At 43.7% G+C, this 16,647-nt stretch overlaps 1 protein-coding gene across 2 annotated transcripts in view; it reads right to left on the reverse strand.

The window, feature by feature from the left end:
- Window positions 1-16,647, reverse strand: part of LOC109872746 (zinc finger and BTB domain-containing protein 16-A) — a 168,725-nt gene that overhangs the window by 131,354 nt on the left and 20,724 nt on the right. The gene's annotated exons all lie outside the window — the stretch shown is intronic.

Here is a 16,647-nt window from a genome sequence, read left to right on the forward strand (position 1 = left end):
TTAAGTGGGAGAACTTGCACAATTGGTGGCTGACTAAATACTTTTTTTGCCCCACTGTAGATGTCTGCTTAGACTGTAAACTCTCCTTCCAGACTCACATTAAGCATCTCCAATCCAAAATTACATCTAGAATCAGCTACCTATTTTGCAACAAAGCCTCCTTCACTCATGATGCTAAACATACCCTCGTAAAACTGACTATCCTACAGATCCTTGACTTCGGCGATGTCATTTACAAAATAGCTTCCAACACTCTACTCAGCAAATTGGATGTGGTCGATCACAGTGTCATCTGTTTTGTCACCAAAGCCCCATATTCTACCTACCACTGCAACCTGTATGGTCTCGTTGGCTGGCCCTCGCTTCATATTCGTTGCCAAACCCACTGGTTCCAGGTCATCTATAAGTATTTGTTAGGTAAAGCCTCGCCCTATCTCAGCTCACTGGTTACCATAGCAACACCCACATGTAGCACGTGCTCCAGCAGGTATATTTCACTGGTCATCGCCAAAGCCAACACCTCTTTTGGCCACCTTTCCTTCCAGTTCTCTGCTGCCAATGACTGGAACGAATTGCAAAGAAAAAAATCACTGAGGCTGGAGACTCATATCTCACTCACTACCTTTAAGCATCAGCTGTCAGAGCAGCTTACCGGTCACTGCACCTGTACACAGCCAATCTTAAATAGCCCATCCAACCACCTACCTACCTCATCCCCATATTTGTTTTTCTGCTCTTTTGCACACCAGTATTTCTACTTGCATCCTCATCTGCACATATATCACTCCAGCGTAAATTGCTAAATTGTAATTACTTCTCCACTATTGGCCTATTTATTGCCTTACATCCTTAATTTTGCACACACTGTATACAGATTTTTCTATTATGTTATTGACTGTACGTTTGTTTATTCCATGTGTAACTCTGTTGTTGTTTTTGTCACACTGCTTTGCTTTATCTTGGCCAGGTCGCAGTTGTAAATGAGAACTTGTTCTCAACTGGCCAACCTGGTTAAATAAAGGTGAAAAATAAAAATAAAAATAAACGGAAGCTGCAACATGGGTGGGTAACGTCTCGCCAAGGTGCTGAAGAATAGTACATTTTATTCCCCATCTGATCTGCGGACAAAAGCTGCGTTCCTCTCCCGTTTTGGAGAGCCAAAATCGTCAACCATCAAAAGCAGAGCGCCACTTTGAGACTAAACACCACGTGTAAACACACATTTACAGTAGACACACACACACACACACACACACACACACACACCTTTTCAGATGCTCTGAATAACAAAAAAAACAGAACATTCTCATTTTTTTGAGAGAGGTGGGGTGGGGGCAGTGGTGGTGTTGAGGCAATCTGGGTCTCAAGACATCTAAGGTTTGCAATTAGTTCCAGTGCCACCATTAATGCGTTGATGAAGCGGGCACAGCAGGGGGCTAAGGGCAGGCTCAAAGGGCCCTCTTTTCGATGTGGAAAAGCCCCTAAACTCTGAATGATTCTGCAGATACGCTGCCTGCACTGCGCAGGCCTTCGGGGTTGCAATAGGGAGGCAGGCCTCCCTTGCATTTGTTATGGTTCACCACAATGAAAATGTCACACCTCCCAACTCGGAAAGAAGAAGAAAAGAATGGAGCCCTGTGAAGCTGGGTGTCGACTAAACAACAACAACGTCACAGAGTAAAGACAGAAACATGTGCACTGGATATTTGTTCAATCATTCGCAAGGCTCTCGCTCCCCCCCCCCCCCCCCACACACACACACACTACTGTGGGCTTTGGATCTCCTCAATGATACATGTCAAGAGTATTTGCAGAAAAAAAGGAATAGAGAGGCATAGATAAACTATGATGCAAACCCCCTTTCTTCACATTGAAGCTGGGTCTCTGATCCAAGCCCGCATTGTTTTGAAGGGACACCATATCAATAGACAAATATCCTCTCTGGATTATTACAAATAGCGGACGTGTGTAATTGTCTTGTCCAAGGCAACGCTCAGTTCCGGCAAAAGCCGAGAGCCCTTTCTACACTAACGAACACCAAAACATGAATGACATAACCTTCCAAAGCCTAATCCCATACCGTAACCTTTTTTACCTCGTGAAAAGGCATTATCAAAATACTATAAATATTAATACAAAACTAGTCTAGATGCAGATCGAAGAAATGACATATACAACAGGCCCAGACTTGCGTCTGTTCAAGATGGAATAGGATTCTGTTTGATATTTTCCGATGACTGCAGACATATGCTATATTTTTAAACGTGTTGTTTTATATTTCATTAAGGCCCGTTGTTGTAAACATGTTTTCTAAAATACAAAAAAATACATATGAAATGTTACAAAACAAAATGCATTTCATGGTCATGTTACATGAATAGCGTTTTGTCATGGTTCCCTTGGCCTTAATCTGTGAGATGGCTGGTCATACTTTGTATGTACTGTATTGGATTACATTCCTGCACGCAAAGTGCGTCCATTCGTTCCCATTTACAGTTATCCAATTCGCTAGTGTGTCTGCGTCCCAGTTAATAACATAAGTTGGATGATTTAAAGCGGTGTGTGTGTCTGTGTTTTTTCTTCTACCTTCTAAACATTCTACCATGGTGGACAACAGTGACCGGCTGACATCTAGAGAATGAAGTTGAGCCAATGTATGCAGAATTTGGTAGGAAACAGGGTCAAAATACTGTGGGAGGAGAATGACTGAAATAATATATCCAGCGCATCCATTTGCAGAGAGAAACATTTATTTTATATTCTAGGTTAATTTTCAGATTTTTTAAATATATTAGTTCAGAACATTTCCAATTTCTAAAATGTTGACACTGCATGATCAGTGGCACAATATAATATAAAAAACAGCTAAAAATCTCCAAACCTAAAATTACAGTCTGCCCTACTTTTCGGCATTCAGCGAAATGAGGTCATTCCATTTTTGGGCCATTTCTCTGAATATCGGCGGCAGCCATTTTGTCATGGTTCATATTGTCATGGTTATAAATGAAATACAGTGCTTTCAAAAGGCATTCATATCCCTTGACTTATTCCACGTTTTTTTGTGATATTGCTTTAATTCAAAATGGATTTTTACACACAATACACAAACAAAGAGTAACCCAGCTGCGAGCTGCCCAGTGACGCGAGCCTACCAGATGGGCTGAATGCCTTTTATACTCGCTTCGAGGCAAGCAACACTGAAGCATGCATGCATACGAGCACCAGCTGTACCGGACTGTGTGATCCAGGTCTCCATAGCAGATGTGAGCAAGACCTTTAAAAAAGGTCAACATTCACAAAGCCGAGGGGCCAGGTGGATTACCAGGACGTGTACTCAGAACAAGTGCGGACCAACTAGCTAGGGTCTTCACTGACATTTTCAACCTCTCCCTGACCGAGTCTGTAATACCTACATTTTACAAGCAGACCACCATAGTCCCTGTGCCCAAGAAAGCAAAGTTAATCTGATTAAATGACAGCCGCTCTGGTAGCCATGAGTTGCTTTGAAAGGCTGGTCATGGTTCACATCAACACCATCCCGGAAACCCTAGACCCACTCCAATTCGCATACCGCCAACAGATGACACAATCTCTATTGCAATCCACACAGCCCTTTCCCACCTGGACAAAGAAACACCCATGTGAGAATGTTGTTCATTGAATACAGCTCAGTGATCAACACAATAGTGCCCACAAAGCTCATCACGTAGCTAACACCTACCTCTGCAACTGGATCCTGGACTTTGACGGGCCGACCCAGGTGGTAAGGGTAGGCAACAACACATCTACCACCTTCATCCTCAACACTGGGGCCCCTCAGGGGTGCGTGCTTAGTCCCATCATGTACTCTCTGTTCACCCACGACTGCGTGGCCAAACACGACTCCAACACCATCATTAAGTTTGCTGATGACAACTGTGAAAGGCCTGATCACAGACAATGAGACAGCCTATAGGGAGGTCGTCAGAGACCTGGCCATGTGGTGCCATGACAACAACCTCTCCCAATGTGATCAAAACAAAGGAGATGAGATTGTGGACTACAGGAAAAGGAGGACCGAGCACGCCCCATTCTCATCGACGGGGCTGTAGTGGAGCAGGTTGAGAGCTTCAAGTTCCTTGCTATCCACATCACCAACAAACTATCATGGTCCAAACACACCAAGACAATCGTGAAGAGGGCACGACAATGCCTTTTCCCTCTCAGGAGACTGAAAAGATTTGGCATAGGTCCCCAGATCCTCAAGAAGTTCTACAGCTGCAACATCGAGAGCATCCTGACCGGTTGCATCACCACCTGGTATGGCAACTGCTTGGTCGCCGACCGCAAGGCACTACAGAGGGTAGTGCGTACAGCCCAGTACATCACTGGGGCCAAGCTTCCTGCCTTCCAGGACCTATATAATTGGCGGTGTCAGAGGAAGGCCCCGAAAATGGTCAAACACTCCATTCACCCAAGTCAGACTATTCTCTCCGCTACCACACGGGAAGCGGTACTGGAGCGCCACGTCTAGGTCCAAAAGGCTCCTTAACAGCTTCTACCCCAAAGCCACAAGACTGCTGAACAGTTAATCAAATGACCACCCAGACTATTTGCATTGACACCCCCTCCCCTTGATTTACACTGCTGCTACTCGCTGTTTATTATCTATGCAATGTTACTTTACCCCTATCTACATGTACAAATTACCTCGACTAACATGTACACCCAAACACTAACTCTGTACCAGTACTCCCTGAATATAGCCTCATTGTTAATTTGTGTTATTTTTTCATTTTATTCAGTAAATATTTTCTTAACTCTATTTTCATAAAACTGCATTGTTGGTTAAGGGCTTGTAAATAAGCATTTCACATTTAAGATCTATGCCAGGTTGTATTCGGCGAATGTGACAAATAACATTTAGTTTTGATTTGACAAACTGAAAACATGTTTTCATAAATTAATCCAAATGTAATAAATTAAATACAGAAATATCTAATTTACTTAAGTATTCACACCCTATATCAATACCTCATAGAAGCACCTATAATGGCGATTACAGCTTTAAGTCATGTTGGGTATGACTGTATCAGCTTTTCACATCTGGATTTGGGGATTTTCTCCCATTCCTCCTTGCAGATTAAGTTAGATGGGGAGTGGCGGTGAACAGAAATCTTCAAGTCTTTACGCAGATTTTCAAATGGGATTAAAGTATGGGCTTTGGCTGGGCCATGCAAGGACTTTCATATTCTTGATCTGAAGTCATTCCAGCGTTGCTTTGGCTGTATGCTTGGGGTCATTGTCCTGTAAGGTCGTTTGCACTCTGAAGAAGGTTCTCATCAAGGATTTGCCTGTATTTGGCTCCATTCATTTTTCCCTCTATCCTTACCAGTCTCCCAGCTCCTGCCGCTGAAAACATCCCCATAGCATGATGCTGCCACCGCCATGCTTCATGGTAGGGATGGTGTTAGACCGGTGTCAAACTGTGCCTGTTTTTCTCCAGAATTAGCACTTGGCATTCAGGCCAAAGAGTCCATTCTTTGTCTCATCAGACAACAGAATATTTTGCCTTACGCGCTCAGTCTTTCATCTGCCTTTTTGTAATCTCCAAGCCTGCCATCTGTAGATTTTTCTCAGGAGTGGCTTCCGTCTGGCTTCTATACCATAAAGCCCAGATTGGTGAAGTGCTGTGAATACTGTTGTCCTTCTGACAGGTTCTCCCATCTTAGCCAAGGAACTCTGTAGTTCTGTCGGAGTGGTCATTGGGTTCTTGGTCACCTCCCTGACAAAGGTCCTTCTTGCCCGGTTGCTCAGTTTGGTCCGACGACCAGATCTAGACAGTCTGGGTAGTTCCATATTTTTTCCATTACCCAATGATAAACTTTCAAACACTCTAGAAATTGTTTTATACCCTTCCCCAGATATATGCCTCATCACAAAATCTCTGACATCTACAGACAGTTCCTTGGACTTCAAGGTATAGTTTCTGCTCTGACATGCACTGGGAACTGTGGGACCTTACATAGACAGGTGTGTTTTTCTAAATCATGTCCAAACTATTGAATTGGCCACATGTGATCCAATCAAGAACATCTCAAAGATGATCAAAGGAAATTGGATGCACCTGAGCTCAATTTGGAGTGTCATAGCAACGGGGTGTGAATACTTAAACTAAATGACCAAAAGTATGTGGACACCTGCTCGTCAAACATCTCATTCCAAAATCATGGTCATTAATATGGAGTTGGTCCCCCTTTGCTGCTATAACAGCCTACACTCTTCTGGGAAGGTTTTCCACTAGACGTTGGAACATTGCTGCGTGAACTTGCACTCGGGCACTGATATTGGACGATAAGGCCTGGCTTGCAGTCAGTGTTCCAATTCATCCCAAAGGTGTTCAATGGGGTTGAGGTCAGGGCTCTGTGCAGGCCAGTCAAGTTCTTCCACACCGATCTGGACAAACCACTTCTGTATGGACCCCACTATGTGCACGGGGGCATTGTCATGCTGAAACTGGAAAAGGACCTTCCCCAAACTGTTGCCAAAGTTGGAAACACAGAATCGTCTAGAATGTCATTGTACACTGTTGCATTACGTTTTCCCTTCACTGGAACTAAGGGGCCTAGCCCAAACCATGAAAAACAGCCCCAGACCATTATTCCTCCTTCACCAAACTTTACAGTTAGTACTATGCATTGGGGCAGTTAGCATTCTCCTGGTATCTGCCAAACCCAGATTCGTCCGTCGGACTACCAGATGGTGAAACGTGATTCATCACTCCAGAGAATGTGTTTAAACTGGACCATGGCGAACGAGCTTTACACCACTCCAGCTGACTCTTGGCATCGTGCATGTTGATATTAGGCTTGTGTGCGGCTACTTAGAAACCCATTTAATGAAGCTCCCGATAAACAGTTATTGTGCTGACTTTGCTTCCAGAGGCAGTTTGGAACTCGGTAGTGAGTGTTGCCACTGAGGGCATACGATTTTTCGCGCTTGACGCTTCATCACTCAGTAGTTCCGTTCTGCGAGCTTATGTGGCCTATCACTTTGCAGCTTATCTGTTGTTGCTCCTAGACGTTTCAACTTCACAACAACAGCACTTACAGTTGACCGAGGCAGCTCTAGCATGGCATATATTTGACAAACTTAGATGTTGGAGCGGTAGCACGCTGTGACGGTGCCATGTTAAAAGTTACCGCGCTCTTCAGTAATGCCATTCTACTGACAATGTTTGTCAATTGTGATTGCATGGCTGTGTGCTCGATTTTATACACCTGTCAACAACGGGTGTTGCTGAAATAGCCAAATGCACCAATTTTAAGGGGTGTCCACATATTTTTGTATATACAGCGCATTCGAAAAGTGTTCAGACTCATTGACTTTTTCCACAGTTAGGTTATAGCCTTATTCTAATATGGATTGAATTAAATGTTTATCAACCTACACACAATACCGCATAATGACATTTCTAAAAACCTGTTTTTGCTTTGTTTGCAAATATATTAAAAATTAAATTGATTGGACATGATTTGGAAAGGCATACACCTGTCCGATATAAGGTTTCACAGTTGACAGTGCATATCATAGCAAAAACCAAGCCATGAGGTCGAAGGAATTGTCCGTAGAGGTCCGAAACAGGATTGTGTCGAGGCTCAGCCCACTTGGAGCTTGCCAAAAGGCACCTAAAATGACTCTCAGACAACGAGAAACAAGATTCTCTGGTCTGATGAAACAAAGATTGAACTCTTTCGCCTGAATGCCGAGCGTCACGTCTGGAGGAAACCTGGCACCATCCTTACTGTGACGCATGGTGATGGCAGTTGTTTTTCCACGGCAGAGACTGGGAGACTAGTCGAGGGAAAGATGAACAGAGCAAAGTACGAGAGATCCTTGTCGAAAACCTGCTCCAGAGCGCTCAGGACCTCAGACTGGGGTGAAAGTTCACCTTCCAACAGGACAATGACCCTGAGCACCCTATTTTAGAATAAGGTTGTAACGCGACAAAGTGTGGAAAAAGGGAAGGGGGGGGGGCTGAATCCTTTCCAAATGAGATTTGTATATCCTTTTCAATATATTTGCAAAAAGGTCTTAAAACATGTTTTCACTTTGTCATTATGTGGGTATTATGTGTAGATGGGTGATTTAAAACATGTTTTCACTTTGTCATTATGTGGGTATTATGTGTAGATGGGTGATTTAAAACATGTTTTCACTTTGTCATTATGTGGGTATTATGTGTAGATGGGTGATTTAAAACATTGGTTTTGATCCATTTGGAATTCAGGCTGTAACGACAAAATTTGGAATAAGTCCAATACTTTCTGAAGGCACTGCAAAACGTCTCTTTTTTCTTTGATTGGTCACTTACTGGTGTTCAGTCGGCCACATTCAAAGCCTCTGTCAAACTCGGATTGGGTTGAGGAGAGGACTGACCAGTAAGATGGCAGGTCCCTTTGTGTTCTTAAAGACAATGGGGTGAGAGGTGGGGGTCAAACCGGACCCCAGGACCTCCCCTGACCTCCACCCCTCCCCGTTAATGCCCAGGCTAGGAAAACTCTGACCCTCGAGTCATTGTGCCCCTAAAAACAATCATCTGTTCCAGCAGACTGTTGAGTTATTCATATTGTATGGCCGTTACTCTCTTTTTTCAACCAGTGTCCGTTTCACATCACTGCCACTGAAGGCAAAATTACGTGAAGATTACAGAGGATACTCCGGCAGATGGTGCCTTGTCCCCTCATGCTCGGAGCTCGGGTGACTTTCCATTTCTTAATGAAAGAAAACAAATAGGACTGCCTATCCAAAGAGGATTTGGTAATTGAGTCCCATAAGACGGTATATGATATTGATGCAGCAGTATTGGGATTAAGCTAAATATACGTATCAAGCACACTGAAATCAAACTGCTTGGACTAAATTCCAGTTCTTTCATGCCTTGATTGTGCCAAGTAATGAGCTTATTCTTAAGCATGGTATCTCTTTGCATGGGATCAACAATGACCTAACTGGATCCCCAGAATTAGGTTACATACAACAGGTTTTGTTGAAGATTCATACTTGGGGTCAAATTCTCGCTCATTGCACTACTGTGAGTCAAAGCGGTTACATAAATAATGTACAGCGGAGCTGGGGTGTCCACAAAGGTGTAGAATTGTACTTGTCCAAATAACACCCTCCATTGTTTTGAGCATTACTCCTCTCCTTTGTCTCTCTGAGGTGGCTGACAGACAGTGAGGTCCTCCTGTCTTTTTCATCCATGCTGCACTTTTCCTCATGCCCACCATGTCACAGACACACAGCTGTTGTTCTAAAACATTGTCTGTGTGCCAAAATTATTTGCTGATCAATAAAAAAAATGCCTACTTTTCAGTATGAAGCAGCCTCCTTGGAAGTCAGCCACCCCCCCAAACACACCCCACCCCCGATGCTCTTTGACCTTATTGGAGGCCTGACCGAGCAAAAACAGTGGTCCTCCCATGAGGCCCCTGGAGGCTCCTGTTTCACTTGGGCAATCAAAGGGACTACTGTAAATAATGGGGGCCTGTTTGACCCTGCCTTTGTCTGGGCCAAGACCCCTGCATCCACTCTACTGTAACAGAGCCCACCTCTCATAATGGTGGCTCTCATGGCTTATAGACCCCCAGCCTCCTGCCGCTACACCCACCGAGGGCAAAAAAAACAAAACAAAAAAGAGCCCCTGTCAGATTCTCCAAGCGGGTCACGCCCCCCGCCCCCCCCAGCTCAGATACACATTGGCCTTTGTCCTCTTTCTCCCCTGTGCAAGACCAGGGATTGGGAACGAGGGGGACACTAAACCCTGGGATCCTCAGTCTCAGGAAATGGGCAATAGGGCAGATCAAATTGACAGATCCAAACAAAATCTGAATCTAACAGAGTAGGGCATGGGGAAATAACTTTACCATTTGATTTTCCTTTTCATGATGCTCTGAAGATGTGTATAAAGTGATCAAATAAATCACACACAAATACATATAGAACTACAGTATTTCAATCCCAAGAGTAGTAACTCATACAACACTGAACAAAATAAATACGATTTTACTGAGTTACAGTTCATATAAGGATATCAGTCAATTGAAATACATTAATTAATCTATGGATTTCACATGACTGGGAATACAGATATACCTCGGTTGGTCACAGATACCTGAAAAAAGGTAGGGGCATGGACCAGTCAGTATCTGGTATGACCACCATTTGCCTCATGCAGCGTGTCTCCTTCGCATAGAGTTGATCTGAGCTGTTGACTGTGGCCTGTGGAATGTTGTCCAACTCCGTCAATTATTTATTTAACGAGGCAAGTCAGTTAAGAACAAAATCTTATTTACAATGACGGCCTACACTGGCCAAACCTGGACGACGCTGGGCCAAATTGTGTGCTGCCCTATGGGACTCCCAATCACTGTCGGTTGTGATAGAGCCTGGATGGCTGTGGGAAGCTTCTGGATAATGGCAGGAACTGGAACACGCTGACGTACACATCGATCCAGAGCATCCCAAAAATGTTCAATGGGTGACATGTCTGGTGAGTATGCAGGCCATGGAAGAACTGGGACATTTTCAGCTTCCAGGAATTGTGTACAGATCCTTGCGAAATGGGGCCATGCATTATCATGCTGAAACATGAGGTGATGGCGGTGGATGAATGGCACAACAATAAGCCTCATGATCTCGTAACGGTATATCTGTGCATTCAAATTGCCATTGATAAAAATCAATTGTGTTCGTTGTCATTAGCTTATGCCTGCCCCTACCATAACCGCACCACCACCATGGGGCACTCATGGTGATATCAGCGTTGTGAACAGCAAACAGCCCGGTACAGTTGAAACCGGGATTCATCAGTGAAGGGAAGACATTGAAGACTTCTCCGGCGTGCCAGTGGCCATCGAAAGTGAGCATATGCCCACTGAAGTTGGTTACGACACCAAAAAGCAGTCAGGTTAAGACCCTGGTGAGGATGACAAGTATGCAGATGAGCTTCTCGGAGATGGTTTCTGACAGTTTGTTGAGAAATTCTTTGGTTTTGCAAACCCACAGTTTCATCAGCTATCCGGGTGGCTGGTCTCAGACGATCCTGCAGGTAAAGGAGCCAGATGTGGAGGTCCTGGGCTGGTGTGGTTACACATGGTCTACACATGGTCTGTGGTTGTGAGGCTGCTTGGACGTACTGACAAATTCTCCAGAATGATGGCTTCTCTGGCAACAGCTCTGGTTGACAATTCTGCAGTCAGCATGCCAATTGCATACTTCCTCAAATCTTGATACATCTGTGGCATTGTGACAAAACTGCAGTCTCCAGCACAAGGTTTACCCATGTAATGATCATGCTGTTTAATCAGCTTCTTAATATGACACACCTGTCAGGTGGATCTTGGCAAATGAGAAATGCTCACTAACAGGGATGTAAACAAATGTGTGCTCAGAATGAGAGAAATACAATTTTTGTGCGTATGGAAAATGTTGGGGATCTTATATTTCAGCTCATGAAACATAGAACCAACACTTTATATGCTGTGTTCATATTTCTGTTCAGTGTAAGATACTACAAGTGAAATAAATAAAAACTGTTTTGCACTAAACCGTACACTATGGATAATAGGTATCGTTCATGGCGAAACTCTTTCACAGCCCTGTTTCTTTGCTGACCAGTGTATGTGTGAGCGTAGAGTAGAGTGGTGGTGTGGTGAGGCGTCGGGTAAAAAGCTAAGTTAAATATTGGAGGGATGCAGGAAGGTGAGGGCCTGAGATAAGGTGTGACATGGGGTTAAGGACCCAAAGACCTGTTTGGGACTCCAGGCCCTTGCATACTGTGGCCATAGACAGTGCACCAGAGGCCAGGAAGGAAAAAATTAATAAAGTACAAATCTGGGTCGCTCCGAGAAAGGACACCAGAACGAACCCGGAGACAGACTTGAAAAGCTTGTGAGTGAACAGCTAAAATAGTAAATAAAAACGAACTCCATTTTATCAATGTACCAATCGGGCTTCAGGAAGAAGCAGAGCACAATTACAGCAGCCATGAAGGTTTAAAATGATATCACTGAAGCCATTGACAAAAAACAGCACTGTGTCTCACTTTTTATTGATCTCTCTACGGCTTTGATACAGTTGATCATGCTATACTAAGGCAGAGACTGTCGAGTGTAGGTCTTTCAGAGCATGCAGTTGCATGGTTTGCTAACCATCTGTCTGATAGAAGTCAGTGCACTCAATTTGATGGGCTTATGTCTGTTAAATTGTCTTTCTTAAATGGTGTGCTCCAAGGCTCTGTACTTGGTCCTCTCTTATTCACTATTTATATAAATGATTTAGACAAAAATGTCCAAAATGCACAACTTCATTTTTATGCTGATACTGTTATTTACGGTTGTGCCTATTCTTACACAAGCTTTCCAGAACTTGCAAACTGATTTTTATACTGTTCAACATACCTTGCGTCAATTGAAGCTTATCCTCAATACTGACAAAACTAAACTAATGGGGATTTCTAAAGCAAGAAATAGACCTCTGAACCTTTCACCTATTACTACCTGTCAGGGCAAGGAGATTGAGGTTGTAACCTCATATAAATATCTTGGCATTTTAAATTGATGACGGCCTCTTAAATTGCATATTCAACAACTTACAAAAAAATTTAAGCTGAAATTGCGATTTTATTTTAGGAATAAGGCCCGTTTTTCTTTTGAAGCCAGAAGGAGGCTAGTAATCAGCTACATTTATGCCTTTATTAGACTATGAGGATATTTTATATATGAATGCTTCCGCTCAGTGCTTGAGATCAATTGACACCGTTTACCATGACACTTTGAGATTTATTTTAAACTGCAAAACCCTTACGCACCACTGCACTTTGTATACCAGGGTTGGCTGGCCTTCTTTAGTCACTCGTAGGCTCCGGCACTGGTATACTTTTATTTACAAAGCCATTTTGGGTTTAATACCTTTTTAATTTGGGCATTTTTATTGTTCAGAAATGTGGTGGGTAACCTCTTTGTTCGCTGGACTGTTCCAAATGTCCGAACTGAATTTGGTAAAAGGGCTTTTATGTACTCTGCGCCATAGTCTTGGAACGCCTTACAAAATACTTTTAAACTGGAAGAACTTGTCATTCATCAGTGATTTAAAAATACCAATCGGGACCTTGAGACTGATTCCCTGACTAATCTCTCAGCCCGTCTTCATTCAGCAAATACATAAATCAATTATGGTTTTTAAGCTTTATACCATGATTTACTCAACTGATCCCTCCCCCCCTGGATTACAGTAAGAATGTAAACGTGTTGCACGAGCTAAACCGCTCCGGCCCGCACTTGGTGCTCCCTGCTAGTATCAGTCAAAGAGGGGCAGACATATTGGTTACTTCAATGCGGTGTTAAGAGACAGTGGAAACCGACACAGAAAATAGTGTGGCTCCAAGAGCCAAATTGTTGGTTCACTTGCAAAAACAGAGAAAAACTAAACCATGTGTGACCCAACAGCCAGTCAATAAAACCACAAGAAAACAAACTGCTTCAACCAAAAATTCTGAGGCAGGAATATAGACAGGCAAAAAGCTGTCTAACAACCTGCCAGATTAGATTTGTGTGTATGTTCCAGGACATACCCTGGCTGGGGTCCTGAGAGGAGTGAGGTGGTCGGGTAGTAAACAGGACCTGTACGGTGCCGTCCAGCCTATCGCCCAGCCCAGTCCCCAACCTGAGTGCTCCTTTGTGATGGGAGTTTTATGACCCCATTCTTAGCACTCTCATATCACTCCATTGGGGCCCCTTGCCAATCTCTGGCACCCCATTCAGGCGGCAACAAAGAAGCTAATTAGAGCCTCTCTCGGTGGAAGCCCGCGGAGGGCTCTGATTTGATACTTCCAGGGGAGGCTGGGAGCCGTGGCGGTAGCATTCACACAGGTCTTGTGCACGCTTGGGTTGGCCCTTTGGCTCGGGACCACACTCATTGTGCCCCCGCGCTCGGCAGCGCGTTAGAACCACCAAGGGGGAACCGACATCATCTTTCATGTGGCGGGACCCGGAGAGGAGATGCTAATGGGATATCGACAGGATTAAAACACCGGCATTCGGGACCGAAGAAGGGGGGGCAGGGAGGGAGCAGCTTTAAACATGAAATCAAAACCGGGCTTTAAGGGGGATCATTGTAATTCATTTGGCTTTTAATGGAAAAGTTGCTTGTGGTTTGTGCTTACAGTAAGGCTGCAGTTACACTAATCAACTTTCACACAATTTTAGTTGTAAGGGATATCTCAAGCAACTTTGCTGTTACACGAAGCAACTCAAACATGCTTAAAATTGCATGCAGCAGCCAATCAAATTTAACTCACCCCATGTCATCTGCTTCATTACATCATGGTGTCACAAATTATTTGTTTGTTTATCTAACCGTTTAGTTATAGTAACAGCATGGATGAAGACAAAATGCAGCCTGTACAATTTAGTTAGGTAGCCAAAACGACATAGCAAACACCAGCACAGCTAGTTAGCTAGCAACGATTTTACTAGGCTAGCAAACAAACTAAGCTAGCTACCACAGTTCATGGTGGATAATTTCAGTGGAAACTGGTCAGGGAGAGATTTAGCTTCACTTTGAAATGAAATTTGAATGCTAAAGCATGTACAATAACCTGTACACATTTCCTGTTGTGCTAGTCTCTGTTCTGTCAACCCTGATCACGGGTTGTGCTGCGCAGCACTGATAGCTGTGTTGACATGGCAACTGGGTCAGAATTCCGAACTTTCTAATGGATCATGTTTGTTTTGGCTGTTACCTGCATAAAGTTGAAACATTTCAACTAGATGCAACCAAGTTGCAGATTAGTTGCAGGAGGTGTTTCACAAAGCAACTCAGTTGCAAGAAGGGGTCAGAACTGGTTCAGGGAACAGAACTGAAAACCAGAGCATGGGAACCAGTTAATAACCTTTTACCTTCTGGGCATTTTTTTCCAGTCCCACAAAAAACAAAGTGCCTATGCAAAGCCCTCACTCTGTCACTCAGAAACTTAAACCAGTGTCTGTCTGTCTGTCAAGTTTCACATTGGATTTATTAACTACAAAAAAGTAAGATGTGTTTTTATTTTAATTCTGGTGCCGCTCTGCACACACAAGCTTGTAAGCTAGCTAGCTTGTCCAACATTAAGCCAACTTTTTGAAGCTCAAAGACATTCAAAGTTCCTTCATAGAAGCCACTCCTCCATATATATACTTCTGTGGGCCTAATTCAGATGATGCATGTCATAACAACAAGATGCCCAGCACTTCAAGCCAAGCCTCCTCCTCCACCTGCAAAATTTCAGTGGAATCTTGTGCCCTACACTTGTTTGTCCAATGCATGTAAATAAGCTTGCCCCTGCCATAGCAAGCTGTACTATCCGTAATGATTGGTGAAGTTATTTAAATGTAAAGCTAAATGTAAAAAATTAATAAAATATTTCAGGAGGTTTAAAAGGAACAATATAAACCTTAACTTTTGGGGGGGTTCAGAACTTTATTTTGCTTATCGGAACTGTGGAACGGAATGTAAAAAATAAAATTGTTATTTCAGAACGAAACGATTGGAAAATCATTTTGGTTCCAACACCTGGTCGCAAGCAACTAAAATTGCGTACAAATTGCTTAGTGTAACGGCAGCCTGAGAAAAGCTGAGTTCAAGAGCGGTAAATAGAATAGTTTTTCCTTTTATCAAAATAAAAGGAAAAACAAACCTATTCTGAAATGAAAGAATCATAGAAGTGTCTAACATTTCATCCCAACCAGTGTTTTACACAAACATCAGTGCAGCTGCTCTACTTGGAGTGGGAAATAGCCATCAGGTTGGTAGGCCAGACAATACATTTACATATCTGGCTGGAACTGCTAACCACTGGTGTGCTTTCACCCTCACCTAGACAGGCAGCCAGGCAGCATAAAGCAGTATAGGCTGTCACCAGCACCTCCCTCCCCCCTCTGACCACAGGCTCCCCAGAAGCACAAAAGATATGAAATGTGCGAGCCAAGGCCCCTAACAGCCTGCCTAACCACAGGAGGCCAGGCGCAGCACTCTCAGCACTAGCTAGGTTTAACCATGCAGAGACAGGTGAGGCAGGGCAGGAGTTGTGTAACAACATTAGCTTCTTGTCACAACAGCCCTGCTCTCATCTCGGTCTGCCCAGAATACGGTTGATCCTCCATTGCCTTGGACACTGTCTGGAAATAAGATTTAGTTGATCTTTTTTTTCTCTTTCATCTCCCTGGTCCAAAAAAGTTATTTTATAGTTGTTAGCCATGAGGTGGTGAGCCACCTGGCTCCGTACAGAGTTTGCACCACGCTCCCCGGACCGTAATCCGACCATCTCCAGTTGCAGTGGTGAGATAACGGGAGCCGCAGCACTGAAGAAAGGAGGCTTGTGCAGCAGTAACGTCTCATGCACCCAGCACTGAATGATGCTTATCTGGTTAAGTGTGTGTGGTCTGGCGCTTTTTGGGGTGATATATAAAAAACATTCTTTTTACTGTATTTGGATCAAAAGGGTGTTTGTGTTGCTGTGTACGACATAATTCAATCAATCAAAAAAACAGCATGAAGTAATGACAGGTATGAGCAGATTTTCAAATCCGATGGAGATTGTGTTTTTTTTGGGGGGGGGGGGGGGGGACG

This window comes from Oncorhynchus kisutch, linkage group LG28, assembly GCF_002021735.2.
Source record: "Oncorhynchus kisutch isolate 150728-3 linkage group LG28, Okis_V2, whole genome shotgun sequence".
NCBI classification, from domain to species: Eukaryota; Metazoa; Chordata; class Actinopteri; order Salmoniformes; family Salmonidae; genus Oncorhynchus; species Oncorhynchus kisutch.